The sequence below is a fragment of the Hemicordylus capensis genome, chromosome 10 (genome assembly GCF_027244095.1).
Source record: "Hemicordylus capensis ecotype Gifberg chromosome 10, rHemCap1.1.pri, whole genome shotgun sequence".
NCBI classification, from domain to species: domain Eukaryota; kingdom Metazoa; phylum Chordata; class Lepidosauria; order Squamata; family Cordylidae; genus Hemicordylus; species Hemicordylus capensis.
Genome location: NC_069666.1, coordinates 8,700,692 through 8,724,717, shown reverse-complemented (window position 1 = coordinate 8,724,717; position 24,026 = coordinate 8,700,692). Strand labels below are relative to the sequence as shown.

The 24,026-nt window shown below is 47.3% G+C and overlaps 1 long non-coding RNA gene across 3 annotated transcripts in view; it reads right to left on the bottom strand.

Moving 5' to 3' along the window:
• The window catches only part of LOC128334843 (uncharacterized), an 87,457-nt gene extending 63,640 nt beyond the window's left edge, over positions 1-23,817 (bottom strand). The window contains exons 1-2 of one of the 3 annotated variants that reach the window (XR_008311415.1): positions 23,724-23,817; positions 7,862-8,220 (exon numbers count right to left, since the gene is read on the bottom strand). This is a non-coding gene — a long non-coding RNA (uncharacterized LOC128334843). Of the gene's footprint in view, positions 1-7,861; positions 8,760-23,723 lie in introns of those variants that run through there. The other 2 variants (XR_008311416.1, XR_008311414.1) reach the window with 2 other exon arrangements.
• Between the last annotated feature and the right edge of the window lie 209 nt (positions 23,818-24,026).

The following is a 24,026-nucleotide window of genomic DNA, read 5'->3' as shown; positions in this document are numbered from 1 at the left end:
CTATTAAAACTGATTAATGCTTACAACTGCACAATTGGATGCATGTACAAAGCAACCTCCAACCATGTCAGACTATTGGTCCACCTAGCCCAAGGTTTAATCTGACTGGCAACACCTTCTCAGAGTCTTGGGCAAGAACCTTTCACCTGTTACCCGAGACCCTCTTACTGAAGATGCCAGGGATGGAACCTGGGACCTTCTGCATGCAAAGCAAGTGCTATAGTTGGCATCTATAATGGCTCCCAAGATGGTCTTCTGCCCAGACAACCCCAGATCTGCCCAGTGTTCCCTCTAACAGGGATTCCCAGATGTTGTTGACTACAACTCCCATAATCCCCAAGCAAAATCCATTATAGTTGAGAATTCTGGGAGTTGTAGTCAACAACATCTGGGAATCCCTGTTAGAGAGAACACTAGCTCTACCCTTGAGCTATGCCCCTTCGCGGTGTTATGCCAAAGGAAACAGACACTGCTGTTCAAAAACCAGCATTCTCGTATCTCATCAAATCACAAAATTTTTCAGTGAAGTCACCTCAGACAGTCAACTTGGACATCATCAGTTGATAACGTCATTGGCTGATAAGCAGGTTAATGTACTGAATATTACTACTCAGGGAGTAGTCTGGGATTACAAAATTTCCATTGGACTTCCTCTATACATAAGATAGACCAGAGACAGACACTGAAGGGATGCTGTGCTGGGTGATTCTCTTAAATTTAGCAGGGGGAGAGCAACTGGCCCTATCCAGCCCCAGGACAGCATCCCTCCAGTGGCTGTTGCTGGTGTCTGCCTTAGGTTTCTCTTTAGTGTGTGAGCCCTTTGGGGACAGGGGACCATCTTATTTAGGTATTATCCTTTTTTATATGTAAACCGCTTTGAGAACTTTGGTTGAAGAGCGGTACAGAAATATCTGTAATAATACCAGTTGCTCTCCCCCTGCTAAATAAAGAGAATCACCCCTTTTAAAAGGTGGCTCTTTGCTCATTTAGCAGGGGACTAACTCTAGTAAATTCCTCTAGTAGATTCAATCAGGATGTCAGCCTCTGAACAACAGACCATTAGGTTATTAACATGCATTTGTGAATCAACTCTCAAACATACTGCAAGAGAGCGGTAAGAAAGCTCTTCTGCCAACCTCAGTGGTTTGAAGCCGCTTCTGCTGATGTCAACAGAAAATACACACAAATACATTTCATACCAGATCCAGACAGAAGCCTCAAGCCAATCACCAACTGCACACAATTTTAAATTCCCACTGCATCATTACAAAGTGGCAGAAGTTTGCATTCATCCTTGAAGATCAGCCTTATTTTGCCAATATGACTCATTCAGAAGTTGCCCCCAGTAAATCGCCTGCAGTTACCCCATTCCTTCGTTCAGTTACATTGCAAAGACTATTCAGTGCAGCCCAAATCACAACTAAATTCTATCCTGTTGCTTTCAAAGGTACCTAGTACGCTTGGGGGTCATTTTTAAAAATAAATTGTGCCTGGTGTGCGCGCGCACACACACGCACGCATGCTAAATCTACAAAGAAAACCAAATTATAATTTTTAAAGGAACAAATAAACTGAGCCTGATTGCACAATGTTACAGACCTTAGAGAAATCATCTAAAACCCATTAAAGAGAAATGGATAATGGCCACCCCCCTTTTGGGCTTCTGTCTCGTTTTCTGGCTCTGTGTCCAGAATACTGTGTGCCAGCTAGTTTGGAAAGAACAAATTTGGATGCTTAATGGCGCCTTCTTTTCTTTCATATATTTTTCTACGGTGTTAGGACTTGATCTGTTTATTCTTTCTTTTCTTCCCACCGTTCCCCATGCTTGCCTCAACGGTGCTCCAGTTGAGTTCCATTTCTCGAAAATCCACACCTTTTAATTCTGGTGCTGCATATGGGACCTCAACAAATCACAGAATTACTGCTATAACTTTGGATTAGTAACGCTTTCTAAATGATAGTCTAATTCCAGGCCTTCATGCTTTCTGGTGTTTGAATTCACACAGCCTTTTCCCTGAGAGCCCTCCTATGGAATTAGCACAGTCACTTCCTCCGCCTGTCTCCCCCCCCTCCTTTTTTAATTTCTCCAATGATTCCTTATTAGAATACATAACAAGAGCTCCTCAGAAGTTTCCTTTTAACTGAATAACCAGCGATTTAATACGGATAACGTGGCCGTACATGTTATTTGTTTGGTTGGTTGCATACAATGCAGGCATTGGTATTACACACACCAGCCACAAACCTGCAGCTTGGATCCACAACACTGAGAAGGCAAAATCTCTAATCACATCTGGGGATCCCATGCGTGTTCAGTCCCACTGGGTTCCATGGGACTTACTCACAAAGTCAGTGTACACAGAATCGCTGCCATAATCTCACTGAATTCCACAGCCTTAAATCAACACCAATCCCAGTACAGCCATCTAAGAAGGCTGCAGAACATGCTTTTGGTGGGCAACGGAGATCATGAAAGACATTCTAGATCAGTGTTCTAGATCAATAGATAGACCATCCACCCTAAGTGTGACTCCTTGACTAATTTCCTCCCCATTTCCTCCCCACCAGCACCACAAAGAGACTACTCATGATCACCGTGCAATGCTGTCCTTCTCCAAAAAACACAGGGGGGCGGTGTCTTTTAAGGGAAAGGAGTGCTGGGAAATGTAGCCCTTCCCATTGCTTTCACCATAGAGCTCTTAAGAGAGAGGGCTCCATCTTTCCCTCCCAGGATGGAGGAAAGCACAGCATTGTGTAGAGGTCAGGAAGGTTTTTTGCCAAAGTGACCCTCACTTGAAAAATAGTGAAGGTGGCCATTCTAGATGGAATGGAGAGAGGGATAGTTAGAGGGAGAGGGAGACCTAGAAAGCTCTTAAGCACTTGCTTCCAAACAAACTGGCAATGTTTTGGTTAAACCATTAAATAACCTCTCTAGTCCCTCTTATTCCTCCCATCCCTCACAGGTATATTGCCTTTTTCCCCTCTAGGGAATTTAGATTGCAAACTTTTTGGGATAGCGATTAGTCCCAGTATATGGTGCTACACTCTTGTGGAAACTAAGCAGATCTGAGGTTGTCTGGGCAGAAGACCATCTTAGGAGCCATTATAGATGCCATCTAGAGTTCCATGATGGAAAAAGAGTAGGATAGGAATGAAATACACTGTAGAGTGCCATCTACATAATGGTGCTCTAGAAAAACAACTACGCTCCTCTCCCATTAAGACAGTAATTTATTTATTTGGCATGACTTTTCACTCAACAGCTTGAGCCTTCCAAAGTTGGCAGGATCTGTCCAATAATTAAATGTTTTTGGCCTCAAGTTGACCCATGTGAATATTTAGGAACCATATTTTAAACCCAGTAAGTGACTCTGAGCATAGACCATATCTCCGTCTTTTATACCACCTTTGCCCACAACGGGTCAGTCCAAACATGCATGTACATAACTTGATTACTCAACACTTGATGGACGAGCAACTGAATGTGAGCTGGCTCTATTGAAAAACTCTATGTCTGAGATGGACATCCTATCTGTTATGTTATGGTTCATTCACACATCCAAGGCATCTCTGAATCTTTCAGCCACCAGGTAATGAACATGTAGGTGTGCACCAGACCAGACTCAAGAAACTGCAGTATGATAAACATTGCCTACAGCACACCAAAGCAGAGTGGTCTGGAAATTCAACTCAAATAATTAATAAAGTGCAAGAATTTTTTTTAAAAAAATCTAGATAATGTTGTAAGCTGATATAACCATCTATTTTCATAGCAGGTGCTACCAAATGCTAACTATTCTACAGTAGTTGAAGAAACGTTCAAGTTAGACAAATATTAATCATGAATTAAGAAAAAGGAAGGTCCAAGAAAAGGGAGGGTCTGCATGTTCCCAATCCAAATTCTAATCAAATTGCAATGAAACATCTGTATTAATGGGAATCAAAGAAATAAACAATAGCGGTATTAACCAAACACAATAGTAATAAGATCTAACTGACTTCCACCCAGAGAACAATTTGTTATAGGGTAGTCATATAAATGAAGTTTATTTTATTTATTATTTATTATTATTATTATTATTATTATTATTATTATTATTATTATTATTATACTTACACATGGTCTACTAGATGTTATTGACTGGATTTGGTATGTTAATTATCAGACCCTTTCCAAGGGTCTAAGATAACTAAAGAAGAATTAAAGATACTGTCTTAGTATTCATGCGATAGTCACCTTAAATGGTGCAGCGGGGAAATACTTGACTAACAAGCAGAAGGTTGCCAGTTTGAATACCCTCTGGTGTGTTTCCCACCTATATTGGGCAGCAGCGATATACGAAGATGCTGAAAAGCATAATCTCAGACTACACGGGAGAAAGCAATGGTCAACCCCTCCTGTCTTCTACCAAAGAAAACCACAGGGCTCTGTGGGAGCCAGGAGTCAAAATTGACTCGATGGCACACTTTACCTTTACCTTATTTATGCTGTCCCAAGTAGTGTGGCCTTCCGTAGTTGATGTGTTGTAATTTTATTGATGACCAAGGTGTCAAGATGGTGTTCAAGTTCTTTTGGTATTTTATTACTACTACTACTACTACTACTACTACTACTACTAAATGTTTATTCTGCACCAAACTAGAGTTGATTTGGTGTAGAATGAACAGATGAAGGCATGTGCCTGGCCACTGTTGGAAACAGGATACTGGGTTAGATGGACCTTGGGTGATTCACAGAGGTGTATTCATATATTTTAAAGGAGGCCTAGACGCTTTTGGCTCTAACACATCATCTTTAAGGAGCCTTTTTCCTGCACTCAAAGCACTCCACATACACTATCTCAGATGTGTTAGGACTAGTGATAGCAATGATTCAGTAGTGTAAGAAAGTAACTCACAACATGCTCAGTGGAATTGTTCCATTCCTTTGCATACTCCAGAGTGTTTAAGACAGGTTTGCGGGTGCAAAGCCTTACATGGCTTATGGGACAGACTCTCAATGCTTCTATGCCTTACCTCAAAAACTTATACTTCCTTCTGGGGAAAGAACCCCCAACCCTAGTCAGTTATTTCGTCCGTATATATAAAGGTATCCTGGTATGCAGTGAAGGATCCATGAACTGGGATGGGGTCATAGCTCAGTGTAGACAATACTTAGCTAGATGGACCAATGGTCTGACTTAGTGGAAGGCAGCTTGCTATGTTCCTATGAACTAGAAATCCCACAGTCACATTAGAAAAGGAACAGAGCACTACCTCTGAAGTCTTTCTAAAACCAAACATCAGGGAAACGTAAGACCATCTTTCTTGAGGGCTCCCCCACCCACACGTCTCCTTGGGATTATGGAACAATAACAGTGCCGTCACACACAAATCCAGCATGGATCAGTGAGGATCTACTTCCAGGGGGCATACGATCCACCAGGTCTTAGCTGGTGAGGGAGGTGGAATGAAGACCTCCTACAGGATCCTGTTTCCTTCCGGAACATCTAGGTGTCCCATGTCCCCGCCTAGGGGGTACCCCGTAGATTGCTGTTGCAAGAAGTATCAACGTGTGTCTAACGTGTTTCACTACTCAAGGGGGATTGATGGGACCGTAGCTCATTGTAGAGCATCTCCTTTGCATGATGAAGGTTCAATCCCCAGCATCTCTAGGTAGGCCCGGGAAAGATTCTGGCCTGAAACCTTGGAGAAGCCACTGCCAGTCGGTGTAGGCAATACTGAGCTAGATGGTCTGATCTGATACAGGGCAATTTGGTTCCTATGCCCCTATGTCCTGTATTTACCTGAATCTAAGACTAGGTTCCCCCCACCAAGTTCTTTCATGTTAGAATTTGGCGGCTGGGTGGCGGGGGGGGGTCATCTTAAATTCAGAGTCCTCTTCTTCTGGGGCAAATTTAACCTCTATTTAACTTCTGTTTTTAAAAGCGGCTTGTCAAATTCAGAGTAGTTTTGTATTCGGGCAAATATGGTAACTCTTTGTTGAAAAAGAGAACATTAATATTGATTAAACAACTCCGTGGCCATCCTTGTGCTAGTTATTATCTCTCAGCCTAACCTATTGCAGAAGGCTGTTGGGAGGACAAAGTAAAGTTGTGCCCGTTGGGTCGGTGTTGACTCCTGGCAACCACAGAGCCCTGTGGTTGTCTCTGGTAGAATACAGGAGGGTTTTACCATTGCCTTCTCCCACACAGTGCGAGATGATGCCTTTCAACACCTTCCTGAATCGCTACTGCCCGATATAGGAGTTTCCCATCGTCTTGGAAACATACCAACGGGGATCCGAACCAGCAAGGTTCGAACCGGCAACCTCTTGCTCCTAGGCAGGTAACTTCCCCACTGCACCATTAGGTGGCTAGGAGGGGAGAACCCATGCATACCTCCCTGACCTCCTTGGGGCAAGGTGCAATCAAAATGCAAATTAACAAATATCGACTTCTACCGCCCCACCTGTAAAAATGAGAAGTCATTAGCCTACCTTACTTAAAAGCCAAAATGGAAGTGCAATGGCCACACTCAACAACAGCAGTTAAAGGAGATACTACATAGGCAGACATCTACCCGCAGGGAGAAAGGGTGGGAAGGAGTCCTTTCCTTGGACCCTTCAAAACCTGGCTGATGCTTCAAGGGGATGACAGCTCAAATCCTCCTACTAGGGGAGTGGTCCCTGCAAAACTGTAGTCTTCTTTCTGAATTGTGGCTTCATGGTTTAGTTGTGGGGTGGGGTGGGGTGGCGGAGGAGGAAGAGGAAGAGGAGGAGGCGGAGGAGGAGGAGGAAGGAGATTTGCTTCCAAGCACATCAGGAAAAAAGCACTTTCTCTCTCTCAAATTGGCGGCTAAAATGTGCCAGAAGAGAGAGAGGGAGGGAGGGAGAAAGAGAAAGACTAGGCCGACCTAATGCAGGGCTTTGCGTTGCCATGGGAACAGAATGCAGATTTCCCCAATTGCTTTTTTATTTGCTAGACATTGTAATACATATTATGTTTCAACTCTGGGGTTTGCAGTGAGGTAAAGGATCCTTTATGAATGTTAACAATTCAGGCAACTTGGGGACGGGGTTGGGGGGTGGGGGGTGGGGGGGCAGCAAGGTAAGGGGGCGAGGTAGACAGGGGGGGAAGTCCCAGCAGTTAAAGCAGGTAGTTTGTATGCAGGCAAAGTCTCAATGTTAAGGTCTGGCCCTAATGGCCAGGCCTCTTTCTATTCACAAAGTCTCCTTCAATTTCTGCTCCACTTCACTCTGCACAGAGACCCCCAACTCCACACAAAGGAAGCTGCCAAGACCCATGAAAAGTGATCAAATTATCAAGAACTTGACCTCACAGAGGGGGCAGAGTTTGGGGGAGAGAGCAGTCACAGACCCAAACCGAGGAAGGGGCTGGGAAGGGGGGGGTGTCCGATGTGCGAAACAAATGGGCTTTCTGGGGCTTGGTGCATAGAATAATTTGATCAAGGGCCATTGTTGGAAAAGTTCAGTCCCGTCCCGCCTTCCCTTCATACATATCCCCCCCCACTAAAGCTTCTCCCCCCACATCCCTCTTTATACCATCCAACGCTTTGGAATTCATCTGCATCTCTCAGCCTTTGGAAATGAATTCCAAGACATGGTTAGCAGACTGCATTTTTTAAAAACGGCATTTTGGGATGCGTTTTCCCCATCTGCTCCCCACCCCCGTACACCCATCCCTCCCTAGACTTCCTACAGCTCTCCCTTTCTAGTTGCTCCTAAACATTTGCAAAAACAATATTTGCTAGAGACACAAAAGGTTAGTAAATAAATAAATGAATAAATTAAATAATGCAATAACAGATAAACTAAACATGAAACAAGTTAGTAGAACAGAGTAACAGAAGGAGGGATTACCTGTTTTGAAGGGTTTGCAAGGATTCCTTGAAAAGCCCTCAGAGCTGGCCAATTTCTTGATCTTCTCAGGTGTCTGTGTTTTGTTTTGTTTTTCCTGATCTCCAGTCTTTTCTTTCTTTCTCCTTTCTCTTGCTTTCCTTCTTTTCGCTTCCCCGCTCCAAGAAGTCTTTGGAAGTCATTTCTACTTTCGGTTATCTAGCTTTATGATGGCTTGATAACACTCATACAGCTAGATAACCAAAGACAGAAACAGTCCTCCGTCTTCTAAAGTTGGATTTTCTTGTTCTCTGTCTTCTCCCCCATCAAGGGCTGGGCATGAGACGGGGCAACAAACCAAAACTGGGGGGCTGTGTTGCAATCTGCCATCAGGAACGTAAAGGAGAGAGGGGGAAAATAAAACAATTGGTTGTTTTAAAATTTAAAAAAAAAATCAAGGGAGAGAAAGAGATAAAGACTTGTGAATGCATTGCACTCATGAAGCAGAAAGGAGCTGGTGCTTCTGATCTGATCTGCAGGTTCTGGCTGGGGAAAGGAGCTACTTCTGGGGGAGGCAAAGGGTCGGTTTTTTTCTGGGGACCATCCATCCATCCATCCACCCCCTCAGGGAAGCAGCTGGTATGCATTCAAAGCACACCCGAAGATGCTGTATTCAGTGTCTCCCCCTCTTTCTCCAGACCAACTTCTATACTCCTGTTCTAATGTTAATCACTCTCTTTGGGAAGTGATGTCAGCAGGGCCTGCACCAATCAGTGGCCTCACATTCAAATCACCTCTCATTGCTTCTTTGACGCTTTTTTTTTTTTTTTTAAGAACCAAGGTTCCACTCTTTTCTTTCTTTCTTTTTTTCTTTTTGCATCAATATTTCTAGGAGGCTATCCACACCCCTCCTCGCCCCCTCCCTTCTCCCCTCTCTCTTCCCCACCCCCTCAGTGGAGGCCGCATGCATAATCCTCTACTATTTTCTTGGGAGTAAGCCCTATGAAAGTCAATGGGACTTCCTTCCGGGAAACAGATCTAGCTCTGACTGAGAGAAGCCCAGTTCTTGGAGATGGATCTCCTTGCTTTGGGCTTCTCTCCAAGACGAATTAGATCTTGGGCCAGATTTAGAGCACCTTTTCTGTGATGATCCGTCCTGTAACCCACCCAGGGCTGGATTTTTTTTTTAGCCAACTTTGCAAACTCTGCCCATTTTAAGATATTTGCCATTGAACTAGATCGGGGTGGAGGAAACGTGTCGCCCTGAAAAACAACAGTATCGATTTTAAAATAAATAAATAAATCCACTCTCTACAAAAACCGCTGTCATATTTCTGGGCTCTGAACCCAGCCAAATTTAAGCTCTTTGAATCAGGGAGATTTCAACACACACACTTCAGGCTTGCAATGCCAGGCGTACTAGGCGTACAGTGGCAATCCTGTATACTGCCCGCCCCGATCGTATCCCTATTGCATGTTTACTCGGACGAAAATCTGAGTTAAATGATGGGGTTTACTCCCAGGTAAGTAAGTATGTATAGTACTGTGGCAACCCGTGAGATTAATGCTGCATTTCCAAACACACTTATCTGGAGTAGGTTTCCTAGAGTGGGATTTTTTATTTTTATTTTTTATTTTTGAGTAAACATGCATAAAATCACGCTACACCTCTTCCCTAGTGAATTCCAAGGGATCTAAAAATGCATAACGTTGGCTGGATCGGGGGCCCTTCCCGTTTTTTACGTTCCTGTGTAAAGTAGAGGCTACCTCCGATAAAATCAATAGAGGCGTATGAGATTTAGCTCATGTTTCAGTATATGTATTTTCTAATCTTCCCCGTGCATTGAAAGTTGAGTTTATTAAAACAGGGGCAGAGTATCTCGAAACAATTGGTTTTTTGTTACAAAATATGAATCATCTAGTACATTTCCTCTCTCCCCCTCTCTTCTCCCTCTCTCCACTCACACACCCCTTGCATTTTATCTGTCTAACAGAGCTGCACTTAGCGTGTTCTATCAAATGCAAATGTACACCGTCTAGAATGGGGAAACCACCAGTGAAAACAAATGGCGTTATCCTTTTCTGACTTTGTTTTCCCCAGTCTGGCTTCTCCAACACATTGGGGCTATATAACGCACATTACAACGCAGAACAAACAAGAGACGCGATAAACCTGATTATCTCGGGAGATCTGACCCAGCAACAACGCTAATCTCTTCCTCTCTCCATTTCCAGAGGAAGAACGGAAACGCAAGGTGGATTACATGTATGCACACACACACACGGGGTATCCTTATTCTTATTGCTTTAGGGGCAATGCCAGATTGGTGAGTAGCTGTGACTTCTTCGGTCCCTCTTTCCAAATAGAAGAAGTCAAGCAGGCCATAAACTTGAGGACACCCCCACCCTAAGTATGGTTCTTCATGGGTAGGATTCATGGATCTCCACGGGTTTTCCCTCCAGGTAAGTGGAAGGTTGTAACCTAAAAGGTTTTTTAGAACCGGGCACACTTACATTGCATTTCATTGTTTTTTATTATTTTTATTATTTAATAATAATAATAATAATAATAATAATAATAATAATAATAATAAATTTACTACCACCACTATGGATGACTCTCATAGCTTGATAAACTAGATAGGCTAATAGCTTTTTTTCTGGCCATCGGACTCTGGATTATTGGACGGAGAGGATCCATAGAAATTGACAAGATATCACTGTTATCCTGCATTTTGGATCGGCACTCCAAGAAGTCGGCCGGCCTTTAGAATCAAACGGTATGCGATTCTCTAGAGTCTTTTTGGCCGTGCCCCACCCTCGCCGCCCCTTGTATGCAAAAGAATAAAAGTAAATCATATCCCTCCTCGCCCGGTTTTCTAATGAAGCTGCATTGATATGAGCTACTGTGTTCGGTTCATCCCTGCCTCCCTCTGTCCATCAACACACACGTATGTGCGCGTCTAATCATGCCGTATGTAGAGTTAAATCTCTCCTTTGTTTATTCTCCTCTCTCTGGGCTCCTGCGCCGAGCTTCCGCGAAGATCTAACGGTTTTAATCTTCCTCAGAAATGAAATCTGCATTAACTCAGCCCTCTCACGTGATTTCTTCTCCTTTCTGGGGGTTTCCCCCCCCCCCCAGGCAGATTTGATTTTTTTTTTAACTGACTGTAGGAGTGAGAGCGAGTTTAATACATTTCTCTGGAAGTAAATTGCATCCATTTCAATGGACCTTAATTCCAAGTAATTGCTGTTTAAGGAGATCATAAAGGACTGGGATCTACCGCGAATCCTTTTGCCCCAGGCAAAAAGCCTAGAATGGGCGAAGGCCTTTACAAGGCTCCCACCTCGTTCCCTGGGCCACTTAAGCCGACATATTTGGACCGAATCGATTTTTGTAGGATGCTGATCCGCTGAAATGAGCGCTTGGCTTAACTAGGCTGTAGATTCGCCTGTGGGACAGAGAACCAGGGAGAGAAGAAATGGACAAAATTCTGTGCTCTGATTCCAGACCCACTTTTTAGGGGCTGTATTTAGGGGTCTAGGGGTCTCCACAGTTTTCTCTGCTTTGCGGTGGGGAAAAACTGGATCCGGGTCATTCACATTAGCATGTGTGGTTTTAATCACTCAGCATGAATGAAAACTTACACAGCTCTTCTAAAACACTGCGCATCTTCCTTGAAGGACTTTTTTTGTTTTTTGAACGATGCACACATTTTACACAGGATGAAAGGCTGTGGCTGGTTGATCTTAACACGTGTGAATCAAATGAGGATCATGTAGTGAATGGGCGCTGACTTCGGATGGGAAGCAGATGCACAGCTCTCATCTCTCCTCCTACCCTTCTGTCCCAACCAGGAGTAATTTCAAGGCAGATTTTTTTTTAAAAAAAAGAGTCCAAGCATACCAAGCGGGAAGGGGAAAAAATTGCTGTACACTAAGAATTATGAGGATTAAAACGGACGCCGCATATTTCCGATTTCCCTCCTCCCGGATAATCAGCCTAGATTCCCACCAGGGAGTGGGGCGGGGGAGAGAAGTATTATTTCGCCTCCCCAAGAGTGGTTCTCTTTGCAACAGCTCAGCTGCACTCTTGTAGGAGTTAAGCAAGCGCAGTAATGGCGAAGTGGATGGGATGTCCTTCCAAATTATTTGCTCAGCCAGGACAAAGGCAAAATCAGGAAGAATGCAAGAGAAAGAGAAAGGGAAAGGGAAAGGGAAAGGGAAGGAAGGAAGGAAGGAGGAAGAGAAATAGGGATAAATGGATGGTCATTACAAAAGTGTAGACCAAGAAGTCAGACCAAATTTCAGAATTTGCTTCTAAATCCTATACTGATTTGATATAGATATAGATATTACATATATATCTAGATATATTTTTACATTATACATACACATACATATACTTTTTTTAAAAAAAGACTTCTGTTTTTATAAGTCACATTAAGGCTCTCGTCTGCCAGTTCACCAAGCCTGGATTCCCAAGATTCTCCAAGCATGGGCCTACTCCCCAATCTGCCAAGGAGGTGGAGGCTGTGAGACAAAAACTGCCAGGGAGGTGTCAGGATTGCGATCCAGAGCCTGACTATTTACAGGAAGGAATCCAGGCGGACTTCGTAGAATGTCTCCATTCGCGCGTTCCCTCCGCTCGCTCTGCTATTGTTCCTCGAAGGTAGAGAGCAGGCGAGAGTATCTCAAGGCCGAATCCTGCCATATTTCAACGCCATATTTCCAACGCACGTAAAATGTGCAGAGACAGGGCAACAGCAAGGAAGGGGCATCTTGAATTCTCTGTGCATACAATGCATAAGCGGGCACTCGACCGGCTTCTCCCTGTACCTGGTCATAGGTAGATAGCTAGATATAAAGACCAGGAATGCGTCTCAGTTTGCCCCTTATTATATGCGGGCACCCCTCTATAGGCCAACTCGAAAAAGGTTTCCTTTGCCTTAAAAATACACACATTAAAATGCCTTCACATAAAATGCTGCTTTATTGAATCTATTACCCGGCCCATCTACATATAACTTGTAGTTTCTACATCGGCTGGTGTGTTGGATGTCATGCTAAAGTCGTCCGGGAGTGATGCCACAGAGATCGGTGCTCCAGGGATGGCTGTACACATGTGCACACCTAATCCGGGTAGAACAGATTTGAAAAATGGATAAACAGATTGGATAGATGGAGTGGGAGGTGGGTGGGTAGAGGAAGGAAGGAAGGAAGGAAGGAAGGAAGGAAGGAAGGAAGGAAGGAAGGAAGGAAGGAAGAGATAGATAGATAGATAGATAGATAGATAGATAGATAGATAGATAGATAGATGCAGTTACAATGCATATAGATAATCCGGATAAAAATATTTGATAGATAGAGGGAGGGAGGGATTTGGCTTAAATAAATTAAGAGGCACAAACCTTCAGTGCATTCCCTAGGAGTGGGGATCTATGAAGGGGGAGGGAGGGCAGGGATCGGAGAGAAAGGATCTCCTTTGCCTGGCGCTCAGCTACAAGCCAACCTCTCCAGCCAGTTCCTTCTCCCCGTGCTTTCCTCCTTCCCAGGACCCACCCTCTGCAGCGGGCGGGTGAGCCAGCGAGGGGTGGCAGGCAGCCGAGCCTTGCCAGCTCTCTTAGGCCCGACGCTCTGCCGCTCTCTGGCGTGAGCTGTCCTCGGAGCTTCCTAACCTAGGAAAGGCCTCTGCGTGTGTCCCCCGGTGGGGGTGTGTGTGGGGGGGTCTTGCTCCCCCGTCCCTCGGTGCTGCCTCGCAAGGAAGCCAACCTGGCGGGTCCTCTCAAGCCCAGACGGCTCCTCCAGCCATCCCCAGGGAAAGGCCTCCTTCCTCGCATCTTGAGATGCGTGGATCGGAGTTGGCTCGCTCTCGGCCGCGGCAGAGCCGAGCTTCCTGGCGAAGGCGGCTGTCGGAGGACGAACCCTCTTTGCACGACCCGGGAGGGCCAAGGCACTGGCCGAGGTGCTGGAAATCGGCTCCTCTGGCCTGTAGCAACCAGCTTTAGCAACCAACGCGCTTCTCGTCCAGCCCTCCCGCTTGGAGTGCATACAGCTGTGTGACAGGCTTTTAAATCAAATCTTAATCTATGCATCTGCCCGTCAATTCATCCGGATCTTAGTCTATCCGCTCCTCAAAGGAGGAGGAGAAGATTCGAATAAGGTGAGCTCTACCTGCTAATAGCCCAAGTCCACCCGTTAGGGCCTAGGCTTCTTAATAGCCCTCGATAATTCGAAAATAGCCCAAATCTGGGTGCGCCCCCCTAATCCTCCGCGTCTGAGCCCTTTGCAGGGTGGCACTATAGTTGCGATGAACCAGCACCCCGCTGCATGAAAAGCCCGCCCTGCCCCAGAAATAAAAGCAGCCTGCCAGGAAATTGTTTAAACACAGATTTTTAGAAGTACCCTCCCAAGAGATCAGGAAAGGTGTCACTGGATGAAGACCTGGCCCTTTGCAGTAGAGGAGCTCGGGGGCATCTTAAAGGCGAAAGAATGCCACCGTATATGTACGCTTACTTGCGAGGCAGCCCCGGGGAACACAATGGGACTTACTTCAGAGTAAGCCCCATGCTTAGAACTGCCCTGTGTCAGATTTCTAGGAGCAGATTCCTCTGCATTTGCCCTCAGATCCTCCAAGTGAGAGGTCATTCACCTCCCACTGACATAATTGGCCTCAGAGCAATCTGTTGATCAGGATTGCACTCCGGGGGCTTCCCTGGCGCGTCCCAAGGGGGTTACACCCCGCTTTTGTTGACCTCCTAAGTGTTTTGTGGGTTGAGGGGTACAGGTCGCGGCAAACCCATATCAAAAAAAGGACTGATTGACCGCCCTGCCGAACATTCACTCTCCTCTCCCAGTCTAGGGATAGGAGGGATTAGACCATTTCTGGATCACTCCGAAATCCAAAAGGCATCATTTAAAATCCTCTCCCCAAATCCCCAGATGTGTGCCTCGCTCAGCCGGATCTGGTGTAGGAAGAGTGTCTCTTTCGTCAAGCGGGGGGGAGGGATAATTGGAGGGGAGTGGGCCGGGGATAGCAGGGAGCAATATTATAACTGGGAAGGAGAGGAAGAAGAGAATGGTCAGAACCTGCAAATCCTTCATCCACTTTCTGGAGAGATGCCCTGCTGAAGCGGATGGCGCTACTCTGGAGCCACTGGATCGATGCCGGAAGGCTGAAGGCCCCTTCTGCAAAAGGCCGGACATTTTCCTGGGAGGGGGGTGCCCTTGAAGGGAAGGTTCTCCCACCCTCGGCCTGGGGTTTGGGGAAACCGGCGTCCAGGGGCTCTCTTCTTATAGAAGATGCTGCCGTTCGGGCTTTGTGCTGGAAGGAATGCTCCGCGCTGGGGATTTAGGGACGGGGGTGGGGGGCTGGGGCGCGGATCGTGCTCAAGGTCCCGAGAGGGAGGCATGTAACGTCGGTGCGCTGGTGCAGAAAGGAGCCGCGCTGAGTCCTGGGGGGGGGGGCTCGCCTGGATACACCACGCATGCATGGCGGCGGCGGTTGCCGCGCGATTCCCTTGCGAGGCTGACAAGCCTGCTTCCATCCCTCTCGCGCGCGCTCTCCCGCGCTCCCCCCCCGCCTCTCCCGCGCCCGTTTACACAGCGCGCTGCTGCATCTGTTCCAACCCTTTTAAGTCTTTCCGCGCCACAAAAAATCACGATGCGCGCACACACACACGGATCAGCCCTCTTGCTCCTGCGGAAGGAGTCTGGGGTTGGAAGCTCGCTAGCAAACAGGGTGATTTCACACACCCCATTTCTCCCCCCCAACACACACACACACACACACACACACACACACACACACACACACACACACCAGTTCAAGGCAGTAATAATCAGGCCTCCTATTCCTGAATTATTGAATTTGCCCCACTCCCATTAAAGAGATATCCATCCATCCATCCTTCCTTCCTTCCTTCCTTCCTTCCTTCCTTCCTTCCTTCCTTCCTTCCTTCCTTCCTTCCTTCCCCCCTCTCTCTCCCTCCACACACACAAACACTGCTCAGTCCCTTTCCCTTTTCTACGCCTGGCACATCTGACGTCACTTCTTTAATTAGGGAGAAGTTATTTTTAGCCAACCTCGAGTAACCCCCACCCCCTTCTTCCTGGCCTGATGGCCGCCTCCCGTGAGTCTCCGTTTTATTTGTGGAGTTGCCTCCTCTCTCTCTCTCTCTCTCTCTCTGTGTTGGCCAACTTCAGCCTCCGACGCGGGTATTTGGAGGGTGGCTAGATGAGGGCAAACATCGGTTTACCGAGTAATTCAGAGCCGGGCCGATGTAAACCTGGCCCTGGAGAAACAGAGCAGCAATAGCGACGGAAGGCCGAGCGCTCGCCTTTGTCCACTTTCTACAGCCTCCCAAATAAGCCAGGGGGGGCGGAAGGGATCCGAGATGCGCGAAGGGATCCTAGAACCTCGAGTCTAGTCAAGAGATGTTTGGGGGCAACAGCAACACTTATGCGATTTCCCTACATACAGAGATACACACAGAGACTCAACGCTGTGGCCTAGATCGATGGGAAAGGGTTCTGGTGGATCTACATGAAATAGAATAGTGAGCCTTAAAACGAGGGAGGGAGGAAGGAAGGAAAGAGACACCTGAGAAAAGAAAATCAGTGTTGAGCAAAGCATTACCAAAACAAAATACATCCATTCCCTTGCATTCACGGTTCTCTCTCTCTCTCTCCTAACCCTGCTAACTTGGCAAAGAGGCACCTTTTAACGTGGTGATTCTCTTTATTGAGCAGGGGGAGAGTAACTGGCCCTAGCCACCCCCAGCACAGGACCTCCAGTGACTGTTCCTGGTGTCTATCTTATGTTTTTTAGATTGCGAGCCCTTTGGGGACAGGAAGCCATCTTATTTATTTATTATTTCTCTGTGTAAACCACCCTAAGCCATTTTTGGAAAGGCGGTATAGAAATCGAATAGATAGATAGATAGATAGATAGATAATATCTACAGTATCTATCTATCTTCTCTCTCTCTCTGACGTCACTGTGAGATATATATATCACACTGTGAGATATATATATTACACACACACATACAGACACATGCGCGAGCACACACACTTTCAAATTGGGGTTTCCCTCAAACCCCTTAAAACTGGAGGTTTTCCCTCAATAAAAGCATTAAGGAATGATTCTAAAATGCAGAGATTTCTTCATTCACTCAAGGACAACAGTGTCGCTCTCCACACCAAGGTTTTCTAGCTCCACATTTCCAAGGCCAACCACCTTGTAAAAGGCGGTGTTATGACGATGACCAGATCTAAAATACCCATTGCGACTGCCACATTTCACACGAGTTTTGAAGTTTACTTTTCAAAAGTAAATCGGAACAGGAAAATACTAAAGGACCGATTGCGTTTGGACAGGGAATTCAAACCTTCCCATACTAATCAAACCTCCCTCCCCAGATCTCACACGCGTCAGGACAAATCCACCGAACCTTAAGCCTGACACCCAAATGGTGCTTCAACAACTGATGGACGATGGAAAATATATTTCTGCGGTCCCACCTTGGCTTGAAGTGGATTTTACAATCGCTAGTATATTTGCGCCGGAGTATGCAGTGTCTTCATCGGATATCTCCAGCTTCTACCTCTGAGAGCCCACCCCTTGAGGGTACAAGAAAGTCAAAATTGGATCCCAGGAAAGGAAATCCATCAATTGTATCAACACTTCATGTTGGAAATAAATCTATACGCCTGAAACTCCAAGGCTAATAGTATTCGAGAATTAAGCAGGTGCCTTAGGCACTAGATATGAGGCAAAGGTAGTATTTCAAGTCCACCTTGAAATGTACTATCATCATCATCATGATGAGTGCATTTGGATATCTTTTCCCAAGTGCCTACATAAGAAGCGGCCTCAGGAGTCAGACCATTCCTCCATCTAGCTCAACATTGTCTACACTGACCGGCAGCAGCTCTCTAGGGTTTCAGACAGGAACCTTTCACAGCCCAACCTGGAGATGCTGCCAGGAATGGAACCTGGGACCTTCTGCATGCAAAACAGATGCTCTTCCTCTGAGCTATGGTCCTTCCCCAAATATCTCCGAAGTATTTCAAATCCACCTCCAAGGCCTTCCCGTGGTACTGATTCTCAGCCCAATAATGCCTCCAAGAATTGAAAATTCCACACTGTCCTCCTAAATTCGTAAATTCGCTCACGTGGGCAACAGTTCTACATTGCAAGGGACACCCCGTCTTTATTAGCTGCCTCTGGGATTTTTGTTTGTTTGTTTGTTTTGTTTTAATAGAAGACACCGTTTGCCCCCAGGTACGACAGCCTCGCTCCCTTAAGGACGTTCACTAAGAAGAAAATCCCACAGAATTCAATGGTAACTTGCTCCAAACTCGGCCGTGGTGGGTGGAGCTGGAGGGCAGGGCCATTGCCTGACAGCGCAGGGGGACTGGGGAGTCAAGTCCCGCTGAGTGCAGGGTTCCCTACTCGCAGGTCAGCCTTCCCAACGCGTTGGCTCCACTCACTTCCTTTTGGAAAAGGGTCCTACACTGCAAGATTCTGGGTACTTTCCGAAGCCTGTTAAAAAACATGCCTGTTTTCAAATATCCCCCATGAAGAAGACAGCGATTCTACTAGCGTGGCCTTGTCACGCAGCGAAGTGGCAAGCCAGGGAGGCCTTGAAGGTGACGCAAACCTCCCTTGACCGCGCCCCCCCCCGGTTTTTATCCAACCCATCTCTTATTCACACGCTCCCCCAGCGCCCCCTTCACACGTGCAATTCCTTTCTGCCTCATTTGCTTATTCAAATATCCCGCGAGGAGGACCACTTTCACTTCAGAGACGACCTCTTTCCTTCACCCTCTTTTTCCTTGACCCCCTTTTCTTTCACCCCCTTCTCCCCGCACATCACATTTCCCCCCCCCCCCCACCCTCCCTCCTCTCCTCCCTCATCCTCCACAGCCTCCCAGGAAGCCCAAGCCCTTTCTCACAAGCCTGGGCAGCGACATCACTAAAAATTAAATTAAATAAAATCAAAATAAAATTGAAAAAATCAACCCCAGCTGTCACCAATCATGGGGGGGGGCGCCTTATAATTATAGCACCCCTCCCCTATCTGTCCCCCTCCCCCCACACACACAACTTCCTCCGCCGTGGGGCGGGCGGAGGGGAAGCAAGGCGGCGGCGGCGGCGGCGGGCAGCTTCGGCCGAAAGCGAGCGAGATCTGCACTTACAGACGGCAACCCAAGCAGGAGCGGGGATGGAGAGAGCGAGCGCGCAGGCGAAGGGGAGCAGTAGAAATCCTGGCTGCAGCAGAAGCAAGCGGGGAAGAAGGCGAGCGAGGAGCTGCGTAGCTCGGCTTCCCAGCCGCTGGTCTTCCAGCTTCCCTGCCGCGGAGAATCCCCCTCCCTTCGCCAAGCTGGATCTGGGAGGGTCGGGGTCGGGGGGAGGGCGCCTCTAGCTGCGGCTCCTTCCTGAGCCCGGCCAGCATCTCCCAGCTCCCAGCTCTGGTGCTTTTCCAAGAAGACTTCTCTGCCGGCAGGCTGAGCCCGCAGTGACGTCAGAGCAGCAGCATCTGACTGGGGCCAATCAGGGTCGGGCGGGAGGTGGCCATGGGTGGGGAGGGGGAAAGGGAGGGAGGGAAGGAGGGAGGGAGGGGGGCGCTTGCAGGCTTCGCCGCCAAACAGAATCTCAGCTCCTCTCTCTCTCTCTCTGTAATTAAGACTCTGATGGCGCCCCAATTAAAAAAAAAAGTCACTCATGATAGGCTTGGCTAAGGACGGCCTTATCAAAACTGCCAGGCAGGGCCTACAATAGAAAAATCATCTCCCCCAGCCCACCCCCAGCCCACCCCCAAGATCCCACTCCAGCCCTCCAGCCTCCTGGATAAACTTGGGGTGTGGGGCGTTATAGGAGGGTGGATTTCTGGGTAGCAGGGGCGTAACTAAGGGATAGGGGACCCGCGTTCACCCCTCTCCCTAATGGCCCCTCAGAGTAAGGGACATAATAAAGGAAATAGGGAGGGGTGGTGCTGGCGAGCCGGTTCTCTGAACCCATCCGCTCAATTATAGCTACACCCCTGCTGGGTAGGGTGTTTTTTGGTTGGGTTTTTTGGGGTTTTGGGGTTTGTTTTTTTTAAAGCTTCAGTTTTGTCGCATCCTTTGAGGGGCGTGCTGGGATTGGGTGATCGGGGGTGCGTGAGGGAGTGCAGGACGGGATCCAGCCCTTTCCACTTGGAGTGGGGCCTAGAAATGCCAGGGTGGGGTATGCTAGGAGTGGAGAGAATATTGATCAGGGTGTGCATTTGCGTGGGTGGGTGGGTAGGTGGGGAGGAACACTCCATTGCATACAATTATCTTAAGTTTTCGAGGCAAACTGTGTGAGAATGTGTGACAATCTGTCTTCCTTCCTGCATTCTGTCTTCTGTTCCTTTTAGGCATCCACCTTGTCTGTATGTTTTCCAGATAGATAGATAGATAGATAGATAGATTCAGGAGGGAGGGTGGGAGGGAGGGGGAACTGAAATCTCTCTCTTTCTCTCTCTGGATTTGCATCTCCTTCTCCTTGATCCGATCTCTCTTAAGAGCCCTTTCTGCGTCCGCTTTGCCACTTCTTTCCCCCACTCCGCGCCCACTTTGTTCACCTTGCCACGGGCGCTGTCCAAATGCTGAAACGAGCTCCCATTCCCACCCACCCCGCCCTTCTGAAGCCTCCCTACTGCTTCCCCAATAAGGGGCCCGGCCGGGGTGGCCCTTTTGCTCAGGGAGGGCCGAAGGGGCTCTCCACAGATCTCCAGACGCCCCCCCCCGCCCAACCCAAGCGAATCCGGGCTTTTAAAATCCCCAAATGGAGTGAGCAGCATTGACGCTAGAAGGAAGGCTTCTGCCAAGCGAGGTAGAGGCGAGGAAGTCTGCGGGGTAAGACTGGCGGGTGGGGGCTACAACGTCCTCCCACTCCCCACCCCACCCCGTTTCTCTCTGTGTCTCTCGGCTTCTTCCCAGGACCGCCAAACAGCGGGGGAGGTCTTGCCGCCTGAACTTGTCAGCCCATCCATCACAATCCAGACAGACAGACAGGCCAAGTTCACGAGCAATCGGATTAACCCTTTGCCGCCCATGAGGTTGCTGGACTAGCCTGGAACAGAATTTATTTATTTATCTATCTATCTATTTATCTATTTATTTAGGGGGGGGAACCTAGCATTCATGGATGGAACCACCCCCCCTCCGCAAATGGGATTACAATTTGAATTCTACCATTCTCCCGGCCTTACCTCGCTCCTCTCCTTTTCTCTGATTTTTGCCTTCGTTCCCTCAACCATTACCGCCTTTCTCTTTTGAAGAAAAGGTAACTGTGCTCATTTCAGCTATAACCCTCTGAATTGTCCTCTTTTCTTTTCAGCCTTCCTGCGTCCTCCCTCGTCCCTCCTGCTTCAGTCCATGGAAAATAGGCTTTCTGGTCTTTTGCATTCGCCTCTTTCCAAAATTCCTCACTCACAGCCCCGCGACCGCAAATTTCGCATCTCCAACTTCAGACACCCTAGCAATGTGGCTGCTTCTTAGTCAGACGGGCACAACAGCACATTTAAAAACGCACACTACTAAGATATGGGGGAAAAGCAGACCAGGCAGTGCTGGAAAGCGGGTCACAAAACACAGGAGTCAGAATAAAACCAGATCGCTGATCGCCTCAAAATGAATATATAAGTTTTGCCAGGTGGAAGACAACCTTGAATATTGCTTCGCTTTTTAAAAAAGAGAATCGTAAGGCCGGTTTCTGCCTTATTTTGCTTTATGACTTCCTTGATTAATAATTATTAGCGATCTGGGTTAATATTAACCCATATTAATAATGTACTATTTTTTTTAAAGAAGTCTTTATTTTTCCTTGGAATTGCATGAGTTAGGGTTAGGATTAAACTGTTGCAATGTCGGGGAACGCGGATGTATAATTATTGTTGTTGTTATCATTATCAATTTTTATTATTATTATTATTATTATTATTATTATTATTATTATTATTATTATTATTATTATTATTGCTACGGCTGCTAAGATTATTTTTATTCTTGCTATCGGCTCTCTCTTCCTGCTGACGTCTCCCCGCGGTTCAGTTTATGTGCCCAAACAATTAATTCGCCAGAGCTTAACTTTCCTTGTAACAGTGGCTGTCTTCTTCGCTGGAAAACCTTCGCGTTTCCTATTGAATTAGGTCTGCTCCATTGACGCTGAAATGAAGACGCCAACCCAACTTTTACCGGCGTATTTTCTCACCAGCCCAAAGAAAAAGTCTCTCCCCGGCTCCCCCCTCCTCTAAATTTCTTTCTTTTCTTTTCTTTCTTTCCCCCCTCTTAAAAAAAAAAAAATACAAGCACCCGGGCAGTGAACGTGCTTTGCAGTTTAACTACTTCCAACTTCTTTGTTCGGGTCGCGCTAGGGTTCCATTGTCGCCCCGTTGAGTGAACTTACTGCCAAGGCGGTTGCGAATAGGGGTGTGTGTGTGCGTGTGCGTGTGTGTATGTGTTTCCTAAAGAATACACCATAGACCTCAGGACTGAGAACCCGGGGGTGGATCGGTAGTGCTGTTGCTTGTCTCTCTCCTGCCTGCCGAGAGGGAACAGTTTGTACACTGTAGTAAGCAATCTCTGTTGCCTCTCTGTGTGTATGCATCACAGAGGCCCAACCCAGCCGTCAGCCTAGGCGGTTCCCTAGGGCCACAGGATACCACGAGCAGCGGGCTAATTGGGAAACTCCCAAGACTGGGAGGTCAAACTTGATTAATATAGAAGGTGGTAGAGCATCTGCCTGCATGCGGAAAGTCCCAGGTAGGCAGCATCTCCAGGAAGGGCTTGGAGAGACTCCTGCCTGAACCCTGAGATGCTGCCAGTCAGTGTAGACAACACTGAGCTAGATGGTCCAAGGGTCTGACTCGGTATAAGACAGCTTCCTAGGTTCCGTGTGTGTCCAGTGTCCACACGTGTACACATACACGAATCTCCCAATATCCAAACCTTTCCTACTTCCTCACCTGATTCATATAAGTTAATGGAGATTTCTGCTACATTCATATCTATGGACCAGAAGCAATCGAGAACACGGGGTTTTTTTGGGGGGGGGGGGATACTTAAGTCCTCTCCTATCATGGTTTTCCGAACTGCAACCCTTTCCTTTGCCTGGGGAAAGGTAGTGGAGGTAGCAACTGTCTTGAGTGTTTTATATCTTGGCCACAAAAGGAGGAATATACACAGTTTAAATCAATACAACAGTTGTATTAAAATACATAGGGAGGAAGTGCTACAAGGTACTGAGGAAGAGCAGGGGGTGAGAAATTAAGTGTTCGCCTAGGGTAACAAAATAGTTTGAGCCGGCCGAGAGAGAGGGGTGGAAGGAAGGAAGGAAGGAAGGAATCCTTTCTCCCCTTCCTATAACTGAAGCTGACAAAAATCTGCCCGACCCAGAGCGATTCACCCTTCTCGCCATCCTAAAGCGGATCGGCAGCCTTGGTGTTGGTTAAACACAACTAGAGAGACGCACGTCCCCTACAGCAGAAACCCACCCGAAATCAACTCTCTTAACAGCCGCTAACAGAAGCAAAGTGTGCCGGAGATGGCAGGGCTGGCTGCGTATGTCAATTTCGATTCCAAATGGAAGACAAAACATTCCATTGCAAGCTTGGAACTTGGCTTGTGTGGGTTTTTGGTGGGTTTTTAAAAAAATGCCAGTTTCATTTCATTTTCCAAACCATGCCCCATTTAAAAAAAAAAAGGCAATGAGAATACCCCCAAAGACGCCAGAGAACCCCCATCCCCGCCGTTGCTCTTCAGGCAGGCAGCTTCAGAAGCCGACAGCCGCCGGTTCGTCCCCGCTGCTTCGGAGCAAATTCCATGCAATGCGAAAGAGGATCCGTGACCTTACCTCGGAGAGACACTTAAGCGACCCGTCCTCCGGGCTGGCTTCCTCTTCCCTCTCGCTCTCTCCCTCTCTCCCTCGCTTCCCCTCTCTCTTTCTCTCCTCTTTCCCACCCTCCCTCCCCCTCTTTCTGGGCGATCCCCGAGCCCCCCAAAGGGAGGGTCCTATCCTTGCTCCCCCCCCCAATCTTTCTCTCTGAGCATCTGGAGTTCTGGCGCTGGTCTCCCTTCTCATCTCGGAGGCAAAAAAGAATGGGGGGGGGAGAAGAACGGCATGGAGATGTCATTTTAGGATGAGAAAAGCCTATGA